Source organism: Apis cerana, linkage group LG16 (assembly GCF_029169275.1).
Source record: "Apis cerana isolate GH-2021 linkage group LG16, AcerK_1.0, whole genome shotgun sequence".
NCBI classification, from domain to species: domain Eukaryota; kingdom Metazoa; phylum Arthropoda; class Insecta; order Hymenoptera; family Apidae; genus Apis; species Apis cerana.
This window is the reverse complement of record NC_083867.1, coordinates 2,519,738-2,541,219: the sequence shown is the minus strand read 5'-3', so window position 1 is coordinate 2,541,219 and position 21,482 is coordinate 2,519,738. Positions and strand designations below refer to the sequence as shown.

The following is a 21,482-nucleotide window of genomic DNA, read 5'->3' as shown; positions in this document are numbered from 1 at the left end:
TGAAACGCGCAACATGTCCACGAGATATCGGGACAATCGACGTTTCTTGCAAATCTCGGATATTTGTTTCCTTCTTTTCCCCTCGATAATTGACGGTTTGTTTATTTTAAGAAAAAATAAGATTGTGCACATTTTTGAGCCTTCGATGTTTCTAGGATCATCTCGATAATAATAGAAATAAAATCAATTTTATTTCTTATATATACATATATGGATACAACGATGGAAACCGTCGATAATTGGGTCACTAATGGGATCGACAATTATTGGGTGACGGTAATATAGTTATATATGGACAAGATGATTTCTGAGATGGCAATTATAGGGAGATTAGGATCGTTTCTAGATAATAATTAATTATTGATCGATTCGAATCACGCGAATATTCTTCGAAATGAATATAAAATTCTCCACTCTTTCTCGAAATTATCGAATATGAGTGAACATGGAAACGGAAAGGAGAAGATTAGAAAAGTTACAATCTCGATTGTAATGCGAATCGATACAGGTATATATATATATATATATAACTAGGCTCATGGATCGAGATTCAAGTGGCGAAATACTCGTTCACGCTAGTTGAACGGTCGACTTGCTACTAATCAACGTAATTCCTAACTTGTAAAACACACAAGCTAGTTCCGCGGTCCTTAACGAGGTTATCCCTTGTTAAGCATCGAACCCTTGCCCGATACGTCGACTTGGCTGCCCGCAAAAACTTTGTATCTGGACACGTTTGTCATCCGATTCGAAATTTGTGCGACTTTTGTTTGACGACGGAAAGAAATTTTGATTCGCGATCAATTAATTTCAATTATTTTTTAGAATATTTGTTATTATTTGTAATTATTTGTTATATCGATAACAAATTTCCTTTTAGTTTTTTAATTAACGAAGAGAAGGATTCGAAATTAAAAAATTTTCCCCTTCGCAAATTCGCGGAGAGGAAAAATATCAAAATGAGAATGAGTAAAGGGGCGAATGATGTAAATTTATGTCAGCGGCTGCGAGTCAGTTAAATTCAACTTTAATTTCCATAATTTGGTCTCCTTATTTTACCGGTCATATAAATTCTCCGGAAAATACCTGAGCATGAAATTTCTTCAATTAGTCGCCGGTGAAAATATTCCGTCTAGAAAATAGGTCATGTCGTATTGTTCCATCGTCGAATACGATTCGTACTTGTATACTTTTTCTTATGTCGTACAGACACGTTATCAATTTACGGATAAAAGATTATTTATTTCATTGCCTTGTCATTTTCGATCGTATATATAAAACACGTTCTAGAAAGTCAAAAAATTGTTAAAATTCGTAATTACGAACGTATGATTTTCTCTTAAACTTTTTAGGTTAGGTTACGAATTCTTAATTGGAGGTTCTTAATTCAAAAATAAACTAATCTCCTTCCAAAAGAAAAAGGAATCACAAATCTCATTTACCCTCCTTCCAACATTATTGCTACGCGCCATAAGGTAAAAAATAGAGCGAGGCTAATCCGAGTTTAAGAACGAACTAACGAGACAGCGGAGGCACGTGAGCAAAAGTACGACCACGGTGCAATTAGGTTTCGCACTCCTGGGCACGATTCCGCCAACTGCTTCGCCGTTCCATCTCACCCCCCTCCATCTAGATCGAGCAGTTTTTCCCGCAAAAGGGAAAAACCAGTCGCACGTTTATCCCTGCGGGAATGTTACCAGATTCCGAGCGTATCGAAACGATCCTTCTCGTTCTACGTTACCGACCGAGGGAAAGGAAAGAAAACGCGTGCGCGCGCGAGAGAGAGAGAGAGAAGAAGAAGCGAAAGAGCGATCCTCTCTGTTTGTCAGGCAGGGAGCCACAGCCTGCATAATTGCAGCGAATTAAATTCGTCTCTGGTGGCTCCGCCGGAAATCACTCTCCTCCTCCTCCTCTCCCCTCCCCACCTCACGTCATTATTTCCTGCGCGGACCTCGCTCTTTCAGAGTTTACTACGTACTTGTCGCGGCGCTCGTGGCTCGCAGCGCCCCCACCACCTTCGTTAACGAACTTGGCCCGAGCTCATCGGGTTTTTGTTAACGAGCCACGAGGAATGGATTTGCTCCCAGGTAAAAACTTTCCACCTGCCCCCCTCCATCCATCTTTCGTAAGGAGCGAAACGAGATCCACGACGTGGCTTCCCACCACCCCATCACCACGTGGTACGCGCGGTGTACGTGCCGCGAATTATTATTTCATTCTAGTCGGCGAGCGAATTGCTGATTCGAGCGCCATATGGCGGTGGGTGCTCTTAATTAAGGCGTCTTTGAAGGATCGTTTTTGACGAGTAAACCGGGTCAAATTGCTCGACCAATCTCGTGCCACGAAGGAGAACCTTGTTACCTGTGTACCAGGTAACCACCACCTGGAGGATAATGAATTACTCTGGTAATCTGATGGTGTTGGATATATATATATATATATATATATATATATATATATATATATGGATAATTTTCATTGATATTGGAATCGGAATGTATTGGTATTTTGAGAATTATTGATTATTTTTGTAATATTTTTATTAATAAATTAGAACGTTAAAGTTATGTTAAGAATGATTTTTAATGGCACTTTTTAATCCATTATTTCTGGAAAATTTTTTAGGTTAGGTTAAAAATTCTGGAAATCTGTAAATCGTTTTTCTTCGTTAATTTTGTACTCGAATTTTCGTTCCTTCTTAATTGGACGATTAAAAAATATTTCATCCGTGAAAATATACGCGAATACACGCGATTGTCAAGAATTTTAAGATTTTTTTTTTTTCTTTTCCTTTCCAAGTTTTAGAACCTGCCATAAGCACGAGTTTTCTCATCTAAAATTTCGCGGAAAGCAGATTTTTCGCAAAAGATTTTCTACCCTCTGCAAAAAGTTTCAGATGTTATCCATCGTTGTAAGAGTTATCTCGTGATTTTTCTGCAAGACTTTTCAGAAGATGGATTAGTTTATAAAACCGAGCCTTCAATCTGGAAATATCTATGGGTTCGTAATTTGATTTTTTTTTCTTTCAAAAACTATAAAAATAGAATCGCCATTATTAAACGAATTATTTACAACAAAATTGGGATAATAGCTAAATTGCACAAATTTTTAACAAAACTAAATAGAATTGTATTCCATCAGAGTCCTCTTTTCCTCAAACACTTTAAAAATGTCATAAATTAAAATATAGTTAATATATATCTCCCTTCTATCAGAGTTACAATTTTTCGTCAAGTATTCCGATCCTCTCGCGAAAACTCTTATGTAATATTTTTAATAGACGTGTTACGCGTACAATTTAGTATTGAATAATGAAAAATCGTAACAACGTTTCAATTTTCTTTTCAATTATCGAATGAATTTACCAGTTTTACCTTCGAATAGAATGGAAAATCGAATTTCGAATGTGGAAACTCGCATAATGCCGATTCTCCCAGGCATCCGAACGATTAAACCGGAATGATGAGCGGCGCGAAACCGGAAGTGGGTCAGCGGCGGCTTCCTCGAAAATCCGCGCAAAAACCTTGTTTGCGCCAACTTCGATTCTTGTTCTCGAGCCAAGCGATTGGAATTACCGGAAGAATAATCTCCATCTAGCTTTTTCCTCTCGATTTATCATTCTCAAAGAGGGTGGCTACGAAAAGTGATAAAAATAATTCGAGGATTCGAAGCTTCGTGATATTTTTTTAAATCGAAAGTAATTACTAGTAATTTTTCTTAATTGTGGTTAGATATTGAAATTAGTGGAAGATGATGCTCGAGGGTTAATTATGCGTAGAAAGCACGTAATTAAAAATATGGATCAATGTATGACGATGATAATTTGATTTTCTAAAATCTTCAAAATTTCTTCAACGCTTTAATAATCGACGTAGAATAATTAATCTTTCTTACCAACGGATGGTAATAGTGACAATTTCTATCATAAGTAACTAAAATAACTAGATGAAAAAAAATAACTAATGACACATTTTAAACACATTTGTTTATTATTATTATTTCTTTTCTTATCACTTTTCGCAATCGTTCTTTCTTCTCTCGCATCGGGATGATCAAATTTTCGCCGTTCAGAAACTTGCCTGCAGACTTTTTTTCCCCTCCCTCTGCACCCAACCCGGTTAAGACTCTGCCAGACGCGAACTTTGCCTTCTCACTTCGGAAACGAAGTTAGAGGTCTTATCATGGTCGACTAACGCCGGATTTCACTTTCCTCTCTTCCTTCCCCTTTCCCCCAGCTCCTTTTCCTTTCGATCCGCGGCGGGCTCTTCTTTATGGAGCCTCGAAGGTCGGCCGATTACTTCGATTAAGTGGCTCGAAATCGTTGCAATTGAATCGACGCTTTGTTCACCGGTTGAGAACGTGTTCCCTTCATCTTTTATCTTTGGCGATGTAATAATCGTTCCAGCAAGTTTTGATTCACCTGGAATCCGTAACAAGAGGAGAAAGAGAGAGAGAGAAGGAGGGAAAGAATAGGGGTGTATAAACGTAAATATTTAGTAGATTTTGAGAAACTTTGTTTCCTCTTTTCCATTTTTTGTTCTACATCTTAGAAAAATCAGATAACAAGTATTCGTGTATAACACAAGAGACAAGAAATTTTCTTTTAAATTAATATTTAGTTAATACAGTGTTATATTAAAACACTGTGTCCATCCAAAAAGAAAAGAAAAGGAAAAAAGAAGAGTTTCTAAATGAATTACCAGTTTCATCGATGCACTGCCCCTTTTGTACTTCCAATCCAGGATCCATCCAGTTATATAGATTTGATTTCCACGACGATTCTCGCTCATCAACCCTCCCCTCCCCCACCACTTCACCACTGTCCATCGCCGCCGCTCGGTTTTCACAAACAGGCCGCGAGCCCAATCGGTTTTCCGTGTCAAACCGCACCTTTGCGCCCGCCCCTCTCCACATTTTCCATGGCCAGGTTTATTAAAGTTTGAATCGCGAAATCAAGTTTCTTTGATTCGATGATATTTTTTTTCTTTTTTTTTGATCGAAATGAAAAAATTTGGAAGAAAAAAGGAGGGGAGAAGGGAAGAAGAGGGGGATTTTAATCGAAGCAACCACTTTGAAGCGAAATCCTCCTCCTCCTCCTCCTCCTCGTTAAGGTTTCTGGAAGTTTGTCGTTTCACTTTTAGCGGCAAGAAGGATCAAGCGATCCCTCTAAGTGGCTTCGACCCTTGAACCCTTTCATCCCTTCTAAACTTCCCGGCAAGGTCTTTCCCATTCTTCGTGGTGTTTTTTTAAAGAAACAATCGGGAGTGTCTCGTTTTAAGACGCACTTGTCCAAGTAGTTTGATTCCATTATTGTTATTAATCCTTCTTTATGCATTTCTTTGATTCTTTTAATTAATATTATTATATATATATATATATATATATATATATACACACACAATTTTTAATTGCTCGAAACATAAACCGAGTATTTGATCCATCACTACGTACATTCGAGAAAATCATTGCCATTTCGTCTGATTATGGAAAACGAGTTCGATGCAACATCTATTCTTCGAAATAGTCAGGACACTTTTTCCAGCATGAGCGGCTTCATCGATCCTTGGCAACCGCAAGAGGACCGGATATTCTTTGCAGGTTCATCCTGGCCCGCAAACCAGACCGCGGGCCTCCTCCTTCCTTCGTCCACGGGTCCATCTCGACCCTTAGCCGCGGTCGGGGCTGCGGTTAAGAGCCGTGCAATCCACCGAATCACGGACCAAGCTTTGCTCGAAAAGAAGCGGCGCATTGGGAGTGGCCAAAGCCGATTTACCGATACTCACGGATACCCGATACCACCTTATCCCGCCGCCTCTTTTGGTAAAAGTGGCACAAAGCGTTCTGGAGCACGCCACCGTTTACCAAAAGGATCCTGTTTTTTTTCTCTCTCCTTTCCTGTTTTCCACTTTTTCTTGGCTTCGAGATGATGCGGTTCATTCTTGATAAAGAAAACGCGATAAAGTTGGAAAAGTGTCCCCTCGAGTCGATTTCAATAGGGTCGAACCCCTTAAAGAGACTGTTTTGAACAATTTTTTTTTCACGTAAACAAGGCTCGATCTCTTTTTATCGGGTACTCTTTCTTGCACTTACGCGTTGTATAATCCGTGTAATTGTCAATTTTTAAAACGATATCGAATTTTCGTAGCTATTAGAAAATTACAAGTTCTTTTGACAAATCATTTTATATCTAATCGTACAGAATAAAAGTAATTACGTCAATAATGTAATAACTAATACCAATGTATTAAATCCATCGTATTTTTTTTAATTCAAGAAGTTGTTGTTTCTTTCAACTGCATAGTAGACTAACAAACGTAGTTATGGCATGTTTCTTACCTTGCTATTACACATAGGATTGAGCTTAGGTTAGTTATACTTGATGGCGTAAATAATGCTAACGAGAATCACGAGCCGCCTAGCGGCAGCTACAGGTATTAAGTATCGAGCAGATCGATTTTCGTATTAATCATATTATCTTTTTCTTCTCTTTTTTTTTTTTTTACTGTTAAATTTATAAGAGAAAAATTCATTACAATATCAAGTTTGCATTCAAGTTTTAAATTGAGGTGTAATAAATATTATTTAATAGATCATTTAATTACTAAATTCTAAATGGATTTACATTCGTGAAATTGGCCATTTCGTATGCGGCGATCGAATACAACATTAATTATATTACTTACATTAATTATACGTATAATCAATCATTTTCATGTATCGTATTATAAAGTCGGTATAGAATTTAAACTGTAATCTAGTAATTCTGCATATTTTACTTTTTCTCCTATATTTATTATCCGGACAATTAAACAATCCCGTTTAACGATAACCATCCACTCGACACTAACAATAACAAATACACCTGAAACGAGAAGATTTCATTTTAATCCAATACACCGTTTCTCATTTCGAGATATGTATATACGCCACGAATTACGAAAGAAAAATGCGAGACGAGCGGTGAACCGGAAATTCATCGAGCAACAGCCTCGAGTCGACGACATCCAGCTATTCTTTCTCTCCGGTGCAGCCAGACGAGATTCACAGCCACGGTTAATCGAATCGCCTCGACCGGAGAAAAATATTCTCGGTGAGTCGTTGCCAATTGCCGCGTTCTTCCATTATCGAGGCAGTAGATTATCGAGATTGAAATTCTTGCGGGACGAGTGGAAAACATTGGCCACTTCCTTAAACTTTCTTGTTGCCACTTCCCAGACCACACTTGATTTCACGAAAACCAAGATTCTACGACAATTACAGAAAATGTAGAGAAAGAACTAGGAAAATATCTCCTATTTCTTTATATATATTTTTAATAATATTTACTTCAAAATAGTATTTGCACGAGTTAGTTTAATCACCGAATGGATTTAAAATCGTGTGTCCAACAATGTTAAAAGGATAAGAAACATCGCTCCGCGTATAACATTGCGCTCTACGTACATTAAAATCAGGATTTTTAGGTTAGGTTAGGAAATTCCCTCGTAAGACGCTGCTACTGAATACTCTCTGGAGCCATTGTACGTGTAACGTGGAATGCTTGTGTCGTAGGTTTGGCTGTGCTGTAAGCCGATTTTATGGGGTTCTACCCGATCCAACCCCCCTCGGACCCCTCAGAAGCGGCCGCTGACACCCCGGATGCGCGGCCAACGACACGAGCGCCGTCTCACGCTCCATGAAACATCGAATTTTATCCGCCACTTCGTTGCACTTTAAAATCGGAACGCTGCTTTAAATTTAATTTCGCTTGGAAGCCGGCGTGGAAGGAACCCAGGTCCACTCGTAATTCTAGATACGCCCGCAAGTCGAGCGTGTATCCGTTTGTCGCGCTGGATTATTGCCCCCTTTCTCTCTCTTCGTTCGTTTGGCACGGTTCATTGTATAATACGATGTTCTTCTTATGAACGTTAAGACACGTTTCCATTTTAAAAGCAACGCGATAATCAAGGCTTTAGATGCTGGGGTTACAATTTTTTCTCATTCGAGGTTATTGATTTTTTCGTAGTAAGTAATAGTAAATAGTCGTTCATTTAGATTGCACATGTAATCAAACTTATCTACAAATTATTCTATAAAAATTCCCTAGTGATTCCTCGAAATTAAATTGCTACCGTAATAATTGGACTCGAACTAAAAAAATTATAGATATAAAATTAACATTGTTATTATTATTATTCCATTCGTGGTCGCAAAATTATCGTCACTTTCATTATCTCGATCCGTGAAACGACTTTCTATCCAGAGAGATTTTTGGCTGGGTGAAGTTGGTATCGCCCAGCCACTTAGCCGGGCTATTAACGGGTTGGATTGGCCCGGTCGGTAATTAATTTCCAGCAGGCATAGATACCCGCGATCCTCGCGGCTTATACCGTTCTTAGCCAGCTCTTTCTTTCCGTTTATCCGGTTTGTGTCGACCGCCTCGGGACGAATCGCTACGTCGACTTAATTAAACGTCAGCCTCCTGGAATCTCCTGGGCGATGTAAATATAATTTTTTGAAGTGACACTGATGGAAACACCGGGTTGATACATTCGTGGGATAATGAGTGGAAAAATTCTATTCTATATTACGTTGTATCGAATGATTTTAATTAAAGCGATTGATTAAAGTAATGTCAGGTTGAGGCGGAGATTGAGGTTAGGATCAATTATCTTTAAGGTAATCAATTGCAGAGGTAAAATTAATGCGTAAATATTAATGGAAGCTTACTCGTCCTGTTCAATTTACAAATACAATTTGAATTTGCAGCATTAGATGAAAGGGAAATAGAGCGAAATTGTAACTGCATCAATATAAATGAATAATTATCGCGAAATAGTTTCTCGATCATGGCAAAACGTACCACGATTATCCATTAACCATTGTTTCATAACCTCGAAACGTGGCGAAAAGATTTCAAGCACAATGCTCGACCTCTCAGACAACATGGTTTTCGAACGTAATAATTTTTCCTCGGCACAAAGGATTCCATAAATAAATGCATTTCCATGACAAGGGAGCCTCGCTCAAATACTTTTTCGAGCAACGTATGGGGATTATAATGAAGGGACCGTTCAATACGGTCCAATCGCGATCCATTTTCGCGACGCATTGTTCCTTTTAATTCGTGGAAAAACACGATTGAGGAGGAGGGGGTTAAGTTTTGAAGGGCGGTGGTTTCGACGTACGGTAAATCGGTATTGAAAATGTCGAAGGCAACAATTCGAAGAACACGAGAAAAGGAGAGGCACGAGAAAATACGTCAAAACCAACGTGCTGTGCAGCAGCCTGGTGCACAGAGGGGAGGTTTCTTTGTTTTTTCCTTGGTCGCAGTCCTCGCAAATGACTTTTATAAAAGGATTGTTTCGCAATACTCGCCACCTGACGCTGAATAATTTAAAAGAAAAACTGCGCCAAGTACTACATCCATTCCGTGGCCGCAATAAGATTATTCTTCGCTGCGACATGAATTATGCAGGCGAAAAAAAAAAATATATATCCATTCCTCGCTGCGCGATGATTCGATTTAGTTTCAATCGTACAACGAGATCTTCTTTCCTGATTTTTCTTTTTGTTGTCACGATAATTTGCATTCGATCTTTCCCTTTGTTACAGGGATCTTCTTTTTCATAGGGATTTTAATTCTTTGGGTTGGTACACTCGATACGGAATCTGTTCAATATTTCAGAAAGGGCTTTCATACGTTGTGCAGATTCTCTTATGGAGGATTGAGAATTATGGTTGTAAATTTAATTAATAGAAATTATTATATTATTTTAAATATAATGTTTCCATGTATTAAAATTCAAACTCAATACAAAAATGAACAATACTTTTGTTAGATAGAAATTCTTTGGCAATTTTATTGAGTTTTACATTTATATCTAACAAATGAATATATACTTAGTCGATCAAAAGTCAAATATCACGGTACAAATTGTTATTTAAAATTTAATTTTAAAATAATAACTCGCGTTAATTAACAAAAATATCGGGAAAAGTATTAAAAAGTTTTCCACGATCCAAAACATTTATCCAGCCACGTAGGACAAAGATGGCGGAACGCTAGTATAAGAAACGACACGTACAAGTGAGGAACAACTGTGGCGAGAGATAAATGGCCGTATTAAGGGTAACATCGAGGTATCATCGAGTGGCCATAAAGGAACCATTAATTTCAACTCCCTTTCTTCAAGGGTGACCCATCCACCCTTGTATACGTGTAACGATCGTTGTTTACGAGAAATCGTGTCCACCTCGTGCTCGCGATTCGCCATCCCGTGCAATCCGTTCGAAATATCCGAGCGACTGAATCGAGGAGGGGTGGAAAGGGGGGTGGATTCAAACAGCGAAATCAGCTTACGTCTACGGCAACAAATCTGACTTTGCAAATCGTTCGATATATACGCGAGAAATCCTTCGAGAAGGGTGGATTATTCTTAAAATTTTTGTACATTTTTTTTTACATCTCTATAATTTTTTTCTGCTATTATGTGAATTCGAGGATGTGCATAGAGTGTGTGTATTTATTACAAAGAATGTATATTTTCTTTTTTTATTTTTTAATTTGTTATGTTTTTGTTTGTTGGATCTTAATTATAATTAAGAATAAGAATTTTTTTTAAATTTGATTTAATTTAATTCGACACAACTTCTTTTCCGTTTCAGACAAGCTGCCATAAAATTGTTATTTTTCACTTCGAGTGGTACAAACGTAATGATCTTAGCGTGACACAGTGCATAGCGTGACGTAGTTATTATAATGCATATCTTATAAAATTGTATAAATATATGTAAATGGATACACGGGTGAATACAGAAACAGTGTGATTGCAAGATTTAATAAAATATTTACCAAGTATCAAGTACATGTAACATTCAAATTGTTTCTCAAATTTGATTTTCAATTTCTTTCGTATCCGATATTATGTTATACGAATAACAATAAAAAAAAATTATATCTTTTATTACAATCAAAGTATCGTTGATATTACAAATTCTCTTTATATTCGAATATTTGTTTTTCCGCCAAAAATATTATGACTGAAAAAAGTGGACACCAGAATTCCGATAATTCTTATAAAAGTTATCGATTTTAAAAAAAAAAAAAAAGAACCTCCCATTTTTCTTTCTTTTCGTTTTCAAGGAAATAAAATCGAGATAAAATTTAACGATATCCGGTGTTATTACGAAACGAAGAGTGTACAAAAGGATCGGGCACGAAAGGGGAGGAAAGCGAATCCGGTTTGCGGGGGCCGAGGCAAAAAAGGATGGATCGAATAAGCGAGAAGTAAGGCGCGGAAGCGAGTAGACCCGGAGGGAGGAACGGAGTGGCGGGTAAAATAATTTGATAAATCTTTCGGCGACGCCGTTTAAAACGAAAACAAAGGCTGTCGCGTCGTTCCTTCGAAATATTTTCTCCTTCCTCCCCGTGGAAAGATAAAACGCGAGTCGAGATAATTTTTCGAAAGGTCTTTTCTCTTTTTCGAAAATGATAGACTTGAACGAGGCTGGCTCAAATGGAAATAAATCTTTTGATTTCTTCCTCCTCTTCTTGATTTTACCGGCTCGAGATTAGTCAAACCTAACCTAAATCTTTTTTTGAAACTCTTCACTTCGCTGCTGAGAATGACTAGAAGCTAAAAGATGACTCGCGACGCGTCGCACGAGCGTGAAATGGCACGAAAGAGTCGCGGGCAACCACGAGTGAAATTGCCAGTTGTAGCGACATTCGATCGGTCAGAGAGAGAGAGAGAGAGAGAGAGACCAGTCCACTCTATTTAGACACGTAGTTCATCGAGCTTCCACAGGCTTATTGAATTTCCGTGCCAATCGATAGCGCAAACCCTTGACCACCGGCTCCTAGACAATGCCAAGAGAAACAGGCCTGTGGAGAACACCGAGAATAAAGAAACAATAATGGAATGAAGCTCGAGAGAGAGGGAGAGCACGGTTAAAAAGTTGCATCGTTTTCGTTGGCTTTTCGTTTCTCCGTCCCTTCTTCGGCAAACTCGAACGAGATAACACCGCGCAAAAGGGATTCCTCGAGATTACCCTCCGGACAGATAAGGATTTCGAGCGGCGATAAACCGGCTCGAGACAGCGTCCATCCGTCTTGGACGCCTCGTATCAGTTCTCCTCGAAACCGCGCAGCCGATGCATTTGTCCGATGACCAGCCTCGCCGGGAAAATTCCTTAACCGTGGTAGGAAAAAATGGGATACCATTTAGAAGCTTAGAGGCGATCTCAGCGCACCGTGCGAGAATTAGCGGTACTAGTCTCTATATCTGCGTATATTTGTCATCAAACTAAAAGTCTATTTATCGTCATAATAGTCATAAGTCATCTAGGCAATTTGATAACCGTGAATTTAAAAATTGTGGCAACTCTAAAATTCGCTATAAAAACTGTTCCGGTATCAATTGTATAAAAATGTATAATCAAAAATATGGTCATCCAGGGAATTTGATAATCATAAATTTAAAAATTGTTTCAGTATCAATTGTGGTAAAAGTGAACATCCATTTAGAATTATGAAAAATTAAAAAGAATCATAATCATGGTTATTAAATTCTAAGATGACTATAAAAATTGTTCCATTATTAATTGTTGGCATTAAAAGTTGTGAAAGTCTATTCAGAATTATATAAAATATTATATAATCAAAAGTATGATCATCTAGGCAATTTGATAATCATAAATTTAAAAATTGTTCTAGTATCAATTGTTGGCGGTAAAAGTGAACATCCATTTAGAATTATATAAGAAGTATCATGATTGTCTAATTCTAAGATGACTATAAAAATTGTTCCATTATTAATTGTTGGCATTAAAAGTTGTGAAAGTCTATTCAGAATTATATAAAAATGTATAATCAAAAGTATGATCATCTAGGCAATTTGATAATCATAAATTTAAAAATTGTTTCAGTATCAATTGTGGTAAAAGTGAACATCCATTTAGAATTATGAAAAATTAAAAAGAATCATAATCATGGTTATTAAATTCTAAGATGACTATAAAAATTGTTCCATTATTAATTGTTGGCATTAAAAGTTGTGAAAGTCTATTCAGAATTATATAAAAATGTATAATCAAAAGTATGATCATCTAGGCAATTTGATAATCATAAATTTAAAAATTGTTCTAGTATCAATTGTTGGCGGTAAAAGTGAACATCCATTTAGAATTATATAAGAAGTATCATGATTGTCTAATTCTAAGATGACTATAAAAATTGTTCCATCATTAATTGTTGGCATTGAAAGTTGTGAAAGTTGTGAAAGTCTATTCAGAGGGAATTTGGTAATCATTATTGGCACTAAAATCCATTTAAAATATAGATTATATGTATTTATACATATAGATAAGATCAAAAGCATGATCACCAATTCATCAGAAATTGTGGCAATCACTACGAAAATCGTTATCCACATTGTTGACACTGTGAAAATCATGGAATCACAAAGAATAGTTCCCTTCCTTACCGTACAATCCTTACTACAAACTTTCCTTGTCACTTCGCGTCATTGTCACCCGTTCCTCGCCATACCTCTTTTATTTCTGACAATTCCTATCGACGATTCACCGGAAATTCTTCCCGATACGATATACGCGTTTCTGCGAGTTGATAAACGGTCGAAGAAATATGACTGGGGGAACACTTGCGCCCTGATAAAGTCCAAGCGTTCAATGGAGTCCCTATATACGTATGAATAGCGGGATCCAGCGGCGCGTAAATCGTGTTTAATATCGTCCCAGGACGGCACTTCGCTCGACAAGATAGATTTCGGACATTTTTAGCGCGACACGACGGCTGGCTGTCGTCCTTTTATACATATTTTCTCGTGAACGTGATTCCTCGGCGAAGATTCAATTTCCTGCGTTGACAAGGGTGCCGTTTCTTCGGAAAATTTCGCGATTCCAATTGCAAACTCTCCGCCGGTCTGTCTGTCGGTCGTTACAAGACGGCCCGGATAATTGACAACGGGACAAACTCAGCTTGGGAAATAAGGAGCGATCCCTTTTCCTTTTCGGGGACGTTAATGGGATTTGCAAATGCGTCCAGGATTCATTCACTGTCGAAAAATGAATAGTTTTAAACGCCAGAATTTTCTCGTGGATATATTTCTCGAAAATAGTAGGGATTTTTTTATCGTTGGCATTAGCGCGCCAAATTCGAATTTCAATTAAAAAATTTCGTATATACGATTAATATAATTATCGTAAATCGTTGTATTATTATTTTCAAGTATAAAGTACTCTTTAAAAACACGACGACGTGGAATCTGTCGGTTTTCCTACTCGCAAAGCGAACTAGGCGAGACTCCAATATGGCGTCTCTCACCAATGAAATTCCCTAGAAATTCCCTATTACGTAATAACGTAACATCGTTGAATTTCGACAATTAGAGAACGAAAAGAAAGTTGGAAAAATATCCTCCGAGTTCAAGTTCGAAGGAATATCGCGTCGTTCGTTAAATTCACGAAAGAAAGAGAATCGAAGAACGTGAGGATTCTCGGCAGCAATACGCGTTCACGTCGGATTAGACTCTGGCACAATTTCTGAAGTGTACACCTTCTCCACCGAGGGAAGGAGAGTTTCGAGGGCCAACGTCAAACTCCGCTCTCTCCCAATTATTGTAAGGATTTGAGTTTCGCGACAAAGCCGCAATTCGCCGGAAGCTGGCATCCCCCCCTCCCTCCGCCATGGCTGGACAATATCTACATTGTCGTTGGGGGAGGACAAAAGGAGAGGGGTCGTCGTGATTTGTTAGCGCGACGAGATACCGGAATTGTCTCCTCCCCCGGATTAACAGGGGTGTCCTGTTAAGTTTTTCGCAAAAAATGTGAGCAAGATATCGAAATTGACGTTTGACGAAGATACTCGGCTTCCTTTTTCGCATTTTGCTGCCAGTTATTTATCTTCGAATTGGTTCAACGATAACGAAATTTCAACAATTTGGAATACAATACACTGTTACGTCGATCTAGGAACACGTATAGAACAAAGAAAATGAAAAATAAGGAATCGTGTTCGTACGAATCGCATGAATTTTCTCACCTTCCGAAAATTCGGCATTGTGATTTGTTGGCGCGACGAGATATCAGAATTGTCCTCCGGATTAACAGGCTGTCGAGTAGCGCTCGTTATCGATCACTCGCCTCCGGCCAGCCATTCATCAGCGAGCCGCAATTTTACCATATCCTCCTAGAAAGAGTTCGATCTTGATTTTTCGCTTAAACGTCAACCGCGATAACCGGTTGATTTATCCTCGGTCGGTAATAAAGATATCGAGAGAGCCTTTCCTTACGAGGAAATGTGATACGCATCTAATTAGCTAAAAATACAACTATATTGAATAATTGGTTTAAATTTTACGAAAAATCGTGAGATATATAAGAAAGATTGATTAAGATTGTTCAATAGGCACACCGTGAAAAGATCATAACGTTAATAAATCGTGTCGTCGAGAATCATCCAAGAAGTGGTTGCATTTTGTCATCAAGCTCGAGTTGAAGCTGTTGCGAGTATACACCTTGGGCATTGTAGAGACCTAGGAGGAGGCCGAGGGGGGAGAGGAGGCTGACTCGCGCCACTGGGGGAAAGATTGCCCCGTGACGTGCCTTAAAGTGCGCAGGGGCTTCGAAACATCGAGGCTTGGTGTCGTGTTACGCCGGCATACCTCTGAGGTATCACCTTTTGAGCACGCACCTGCACTAACTCGTGAATCTGCTTTCAATTAGGGGGTCGTAACGCCTTCCCCAGCTTCGTAATGAACTGCAGCCTGGTTTCGAAGATTGATCGTGTTACGAGCGAATATCGGTTATTGTTGAATAACATAAATAATTATGGATATTTCGTTGAACAACATCAGAAAATGCATAAAGAAATAGCGGATATAAGTAAATTCTTCTTCGATGTATTCGAACATGAAAATATACGAATAATGATATACAGGGTGTCTCATTATTATTTGCAGCGAGAAAATGGATAAATAGTTTCAAGAGGCATGTATAATTTTAAAAGGTTGAATATTTTTAAGAAAACTTTACTCGCTCGCTAATAATAATCACATTTGTTTATTAATTATTTACAAAAAAGTAAGGTTCGATAGAATAAAACGAATCTTGGATAACATAAAAATTATTTCACAAAATTTAACACGTAATTAACATGAGATGTGTAAATGATTAAAAATAATAACATTCTTACCCTGCCATATGTAACAAAAATTTTTTAAATACAATTTTAAAATTGACTTTTGGCCAATTTTTGACCGCCGTATAAAATCATCAGGTAAGAGATGATTCTACTTAATAACGATAATCAATACACACCCTGTATACATTTGTTTTCGGATCGCGATAATTTCCTGAGATGAATATCCCCCCAAAAGGGAGGGGTACGGTATAATACTTTTCCATCGATGCATTTATATTCATAGCTCGTGAGGTTTCTTGTAGTCCACCCACCGAGGAGGAGAGATAGCGGAAACAAAAGGGAGGCGCGGAGCTAACAAGTCCAAGTCGAAGGGGTTGGTGGAAGGGGACGAACGAAGTCGTGCTAAGCAACTTAGATTAGTTGAATCGACTGGCCTCTGCTGGCGAACCGCCAGGCCAAATTGTCAAGAGAATTGCCCTCCAGTCTTGCCGCTACACCTCCTCCGTTCCTCGCCGTCCTTTTTCCTTTCCACCCCTTTTCCCTTTCTTCTCTCGTGCGAAACGAGGAAATTCTTTTCCATTTATTCGTCAAACTTTTACCAAAGGGTGTAAAGGTATGTTTTCGAAATTTCTGAATCCATCTCGATGCAAAAAAAAAAAAAAAACACGAAAAAAATCAGAATAAAAACTCGAACCAGCCTGCTATCGGTTAATTGGACGATTCAATTCCCGGGATCCGGGGAGAATAATTGCTCGAGGCCGAGTTCCAAGATCGAGTCTCTCTCTCTCTCTATCTCCCCGGTTGGCACGCGGTTTTATTGGATTCCGTGGTAGGGCGGCGCCGTCGTTTTTCCAGGTTGCTGCCCGATCGAGAGAAGTCGCGTCCTCATCTATCATCCGCCTGCGCCCGAGTCATTTAACAAACGTCTCCGTCAGATTCCATATCGCGGCTCGATTCCCTCTCTCTTTCTCTCTCTCTCTCTCGTGAGTGGAAAAGACGATGTCCAGGCAATTTTTAGATCGCTAGTTTCTTGCCTGATCCTACGTTTCTTCCGTTCTGCTCGATCGGTTTAATTTTGGTCGATTTTCGTCTACAGCAGTGGCGGTTGTCATCGATTTGCTACAGTTTTTTCGGCGGAATATTAAATGGGTCGGCACAGTTCATCGACGGCCACGAGCTACGCACTCTTCCCGTCCTTCATTTCCGCGGCTTACGGTTCACGACACTTTTATGGCGCCCCGCCAGCGCGGTAACGAGATACCGTGGATTTGTGGATACATCCCCCGGCTGTTGCATTTACGCCGTTGACAAAATACGGCATTGTTATCACCGAAAATATTCATATAATACATACTCTCCCCGTGTTTTCGATCGACCAAACGCTCTTCAAATTTTCAAATTCCAAATTCACCTTGGAAAGAAGAAAATTTCTTCCTTCCTCTTCCAACCTTTCCGCTCGAAAGAAGAATTTTATAAACGCTTCCAAACATCATTGGAAGTAGAGGAGGGGGTATTGAATTTTTTTACCAGCGCGAAAATATTCGAGGAGGGGGGGAAGAAGAGACAGAACTCCCCTTTAATTAACACAGCGTTAATGAAAATGGCCAGATGTCAGGAATTCCGATAGGTCAACGAACTTTGCTCTCTGGCAAAGGTGAGGAGGGGGGGTATTCGACGAAGCCGAAATTATTTATCCTATATAGAGGATAAATAATGATCCTGAACGTCTTGCATCTCCCGCATCCCCTCCCTGATCGCTCGATCTCGACGAGCAATAATCGATGTGTCTCTCCTCCTTCCGTGTATGCGAAATTCCTGGCTACACGCACGCACACGCACGCACCGAAACATTCGAGAAACGCGCGCGCGGCGAAGGAGGGGGGGCGGCTCGGTTTCGCGCCGAACTGTCGGAACCCGAACAGGGCCCGGTTCTGGAATTTCAGGCGGGCGAGGCACTCCATCGACTCCTCGAATGCAGCCTATCTATCTTGACTCGCGTCGAGTCGGCCTCTGTGCGCCGTCGTCCTCCATCTTGGAAGAGGTCGCCACGTGCTCCGTTCTTTATCATCGGCGTTTCTTCCATGTGACTCCTAACCTTTCGTGCCGCGATGATTTTTGATTATTTTTATTCTGTTGAGAAGAAGAAGTATTTTCTTTTTTTTTTTTTTAAATCGGCGAGGATTCAACGTAATTTTAATTTCGTGTAATTTCATGACTATTGGTATATATATATTGATATATATATATTGTGATTTCGTCGTGTGTTTTGAGACGACTTGGAATAGAATATGAAAAAATTTGGATGTTGGAGGAGGTTGGTACAATCGAATGATAAATCTGTGCCGATTTTTGAATATGAATCTTCTTATCTTTGTCCCGTTTTATCAATATCTTTTTTAAAATAGATTCTTTCAACTTTTTATTATATTTACCTAGATACTTTCAAATTCAAAATTATCCCTAAATACAATATGCTTCTTTGCAATTTAATAATCATTATTAAAGAAACTTTTATGAATTACTTTTATGAAGGGAAAGACAGACAGCATCGTTAACTGCTCGACAAACCGAGTTAACGTTTCTTACGTTGTAATTGGCTCCACGGAATCGCGCAAGCCACGATGAGGCAAGGATGACGACAAGGGACCGCGATGACGGGTGTACAAAGGAGAGACGTTAAGGAGGGACGATATTGTTGGCGTTACACCGCGTCGATTCAATTCGAGTAATCTTAGGGCGGTGGAATCGCGTTGAAGGGAGTTTGACTCCCGATGCGTGTGGCAAATTGTCGTGAATTCGTGCCTCTCTGTTCCATATATATATATATATATACGTTCCCTCTGTTCGAATTCCGGTAATTTTGGGAAAGACAACAAAGAGGGATGTTAATTGCTACCGAGAACGAGGGGAGAGAGGAGGGAAACGACGATTTCTCCTCCGTCTTCCTGGTAATTCGATTTAAGTTTCGAATCCTCGTTCACTCGGAGAATTTCATTTCGGATTGGGAGGAATTTTCAGATCGGCGATTACGTACCGATTCTGATTTTTCTTTTGATCGAATCTTAACGATAAACTTTATGAAAATTTTATCACAGAGATAGAGAGACCGTACCCCTAAAATATTCCTCTAAAATATTGACACTCGTGTATATCAATTAAACAGGCAAGCCTCCAAAGCTAATTTCATAAATTATGATCTCGCCGTTCTGATCCATCCGGGAAAAGAGAGAACGAAGAATCGTAAAAGCCAGAGGATACGAAATCGATTTCTCGTTGGACGTGAAGAAAACACGGATCTTGGTACGTTTCTGGTGGGGCAAAAAAGGAGGGGGGAGGCGTGGATGGGGAACAATGCGGCCAGGGCGCTGGTCGATTCACAATTTTCCTCGGATTCGCGGCTACGACGAGGAGAACACGCGTCGAACCGGCTTCTTTTGGGAGCAGAGATCGGCCATTTGCCAAACGAGATTGAAGATTTTGCCCGCCGTGTTATTATCGTCGACGTGTACAGATGACGATCCAGGGGGAGGGATAACAGTTGGAGGCGCCACCGGTTCCCAGTCCGCCATCTTCTTTCATCCGCGTTGAACGATCACGGATTAGGGATCCGACTGCTAGAATTTGGAATCGAATCGAGGACAGAATAAACTTAATATTTCGCGTCCCTATGAACGATTGAGAAACGTGAAATTGATAAATATAAAATTCATAATTTCACAATTTTTGTTGCTCTACACCTCGTCTAAAAACCGTAAACTCTTCCTGGAAAGAGAACGAGCGAATATATTATTACAAGATGGAGGGATTGAAACGTGGCCAAAAAAGGAGAAAAGAATAATTTTTCGGGATCCGTCAGGTTCGAAGCGCCACCACGGGCTCATTACCATCCATCGTATTTCGCAGAATTTTTCTTCCTTTTTCTTCCCTCGACCAGTTTCCGTGCGGGGAACAGGGAAAATTAAGGTACGCCTTTCATCGCAATACTGCGAACGCGGCACGAACGAGATTAGAGCCGCCTCGGGGCGTATCTCGTCTTTCGAATTAGCGCGAAACTCATCTCGCTTGTATCTGCTTGGAGCGGCCACCACCGAAAGGGGAACACAACGAATCGTTGCGGATTATTAAAACTTTTCCCGTTTTTTCCTCTTTTTTTTTTTTTTTTTTTTACGAGCTATACATTTCGGTTAAATGAGAGAAAAGAAAATTTTGGAATTGGCCAATTTGAAATTTGTCTTAAAATTCGTCTATTTATTTATTCAACTTCTTTTCGATATGCAAGGATATGAAAGAAAGTTTAATTCTTAATCGAAGAAAATTTGTTATCTCGTGATTCAAAATTTCGTAAAGTATGCGAAAAATAAAATAGCCATACAGACCCCTTTTGCTCTCTAACTGTCTTCTACCGATAGGTTGATAATTATCGTTGATTAATTTCTGCCGGAATTTTTCAGATTGATGAAAACCGTTTATATCAACTCCTCGAGACAGGTTCAAATTAAAATCATTTCGAAGAGGAAGAAGCCATCGCGAACAATTTAATTTTCGAAAAAATGTTCGACGCTATGCAAGTTATGAACCACCCGAGGAAGAATTTATCAAATCGTCGAAACTCTCTGTTCCACTATCCGCGAGAAGAAAAAAAAAAAAAGAAAGAAGAAAAAGAAGAAGAAAGGGGACGAGGAATGCCCGCAAACAATGGAATTCTGCTCGGTGAAAAATTTCCACCGTGTCGCTCTGATCCTGTCAAATTACACCACCCTGTTACCCGCCCCTGTCATATTTCGTAATATCACGGAATCTCGAGGAGAGAGCCGGCAGGACACGATGGTGGCTCGGCAAATCGTTTTTCGAATGGAAAAAGGAAAAACTTGTTCGACACGGAAAGAAACGGAAGGGACGTGTTTTCGTTAACGAACATTATCCGAGCTCGTAGTTTGTGAATTATTATTATTCGCGAGCTTACATGGTAAGATGCTTCTCGAAAAAAGCTAACAAGGAGAGATATTAAAACACACTGCCATATCCGAGCACACACGAAATAAAAATATATATTCTGAATCTGTGATGATGCAGAAATTTTAAATAAATTTTATTAATTATTAAAATCGTTTGGTGCTACAGTTATTTGAAATAACTCGTTAAAGTAACTATTGAATGCTTCGATCCATCATCTTATACGATGTAGATAAATAATAGATGTAATAAATGCAGAGAAAAGCACGCGTTAAAGACACGTTCATCACCTCTCCCCTCCCTTTCTCGTCACGAACCGTGTCGCCATCTGCACGCGTACGCGGACAAAAGGATTCGAGCTTTCCGTGAGCATCACTGTGATTTC

At 39.2% G+C, this 21,482-nt stretch overlaps 1 protein-coding gene and 1 long non-coding RNA gene across 3 annotated transcripts in view; one reads left to right on the top strand and one right to left on the bottom strand.

Annotated features, from left to right (window-relative positions):
• The window catches only part of LOC108000231 (uncharacterized), a 305,633-nt gene that overhangs the window by 109,286 nt on the left and 174,865 nt on the right, over positions 1 to 21,482 (top strand). The gene's annotated exons all lie outside the window — the stretch shown is intronic.
• Positions 4,910 to 7,823, bottom strand: LOC114578194 (uncharacterized). Its single transcript, XR_009833149.1, has 4 exons — positions 7,327 to 7,823; positions 6,091 to 7,245; positions 5,784 to 6,016; positions 4,910 to 5,682 (listed from the first exon to the last, which is right to left on the bottom strand). It is a non-coding gene; the product is annotated as an uncharacterized LOC114578194 (long non-coding RNA).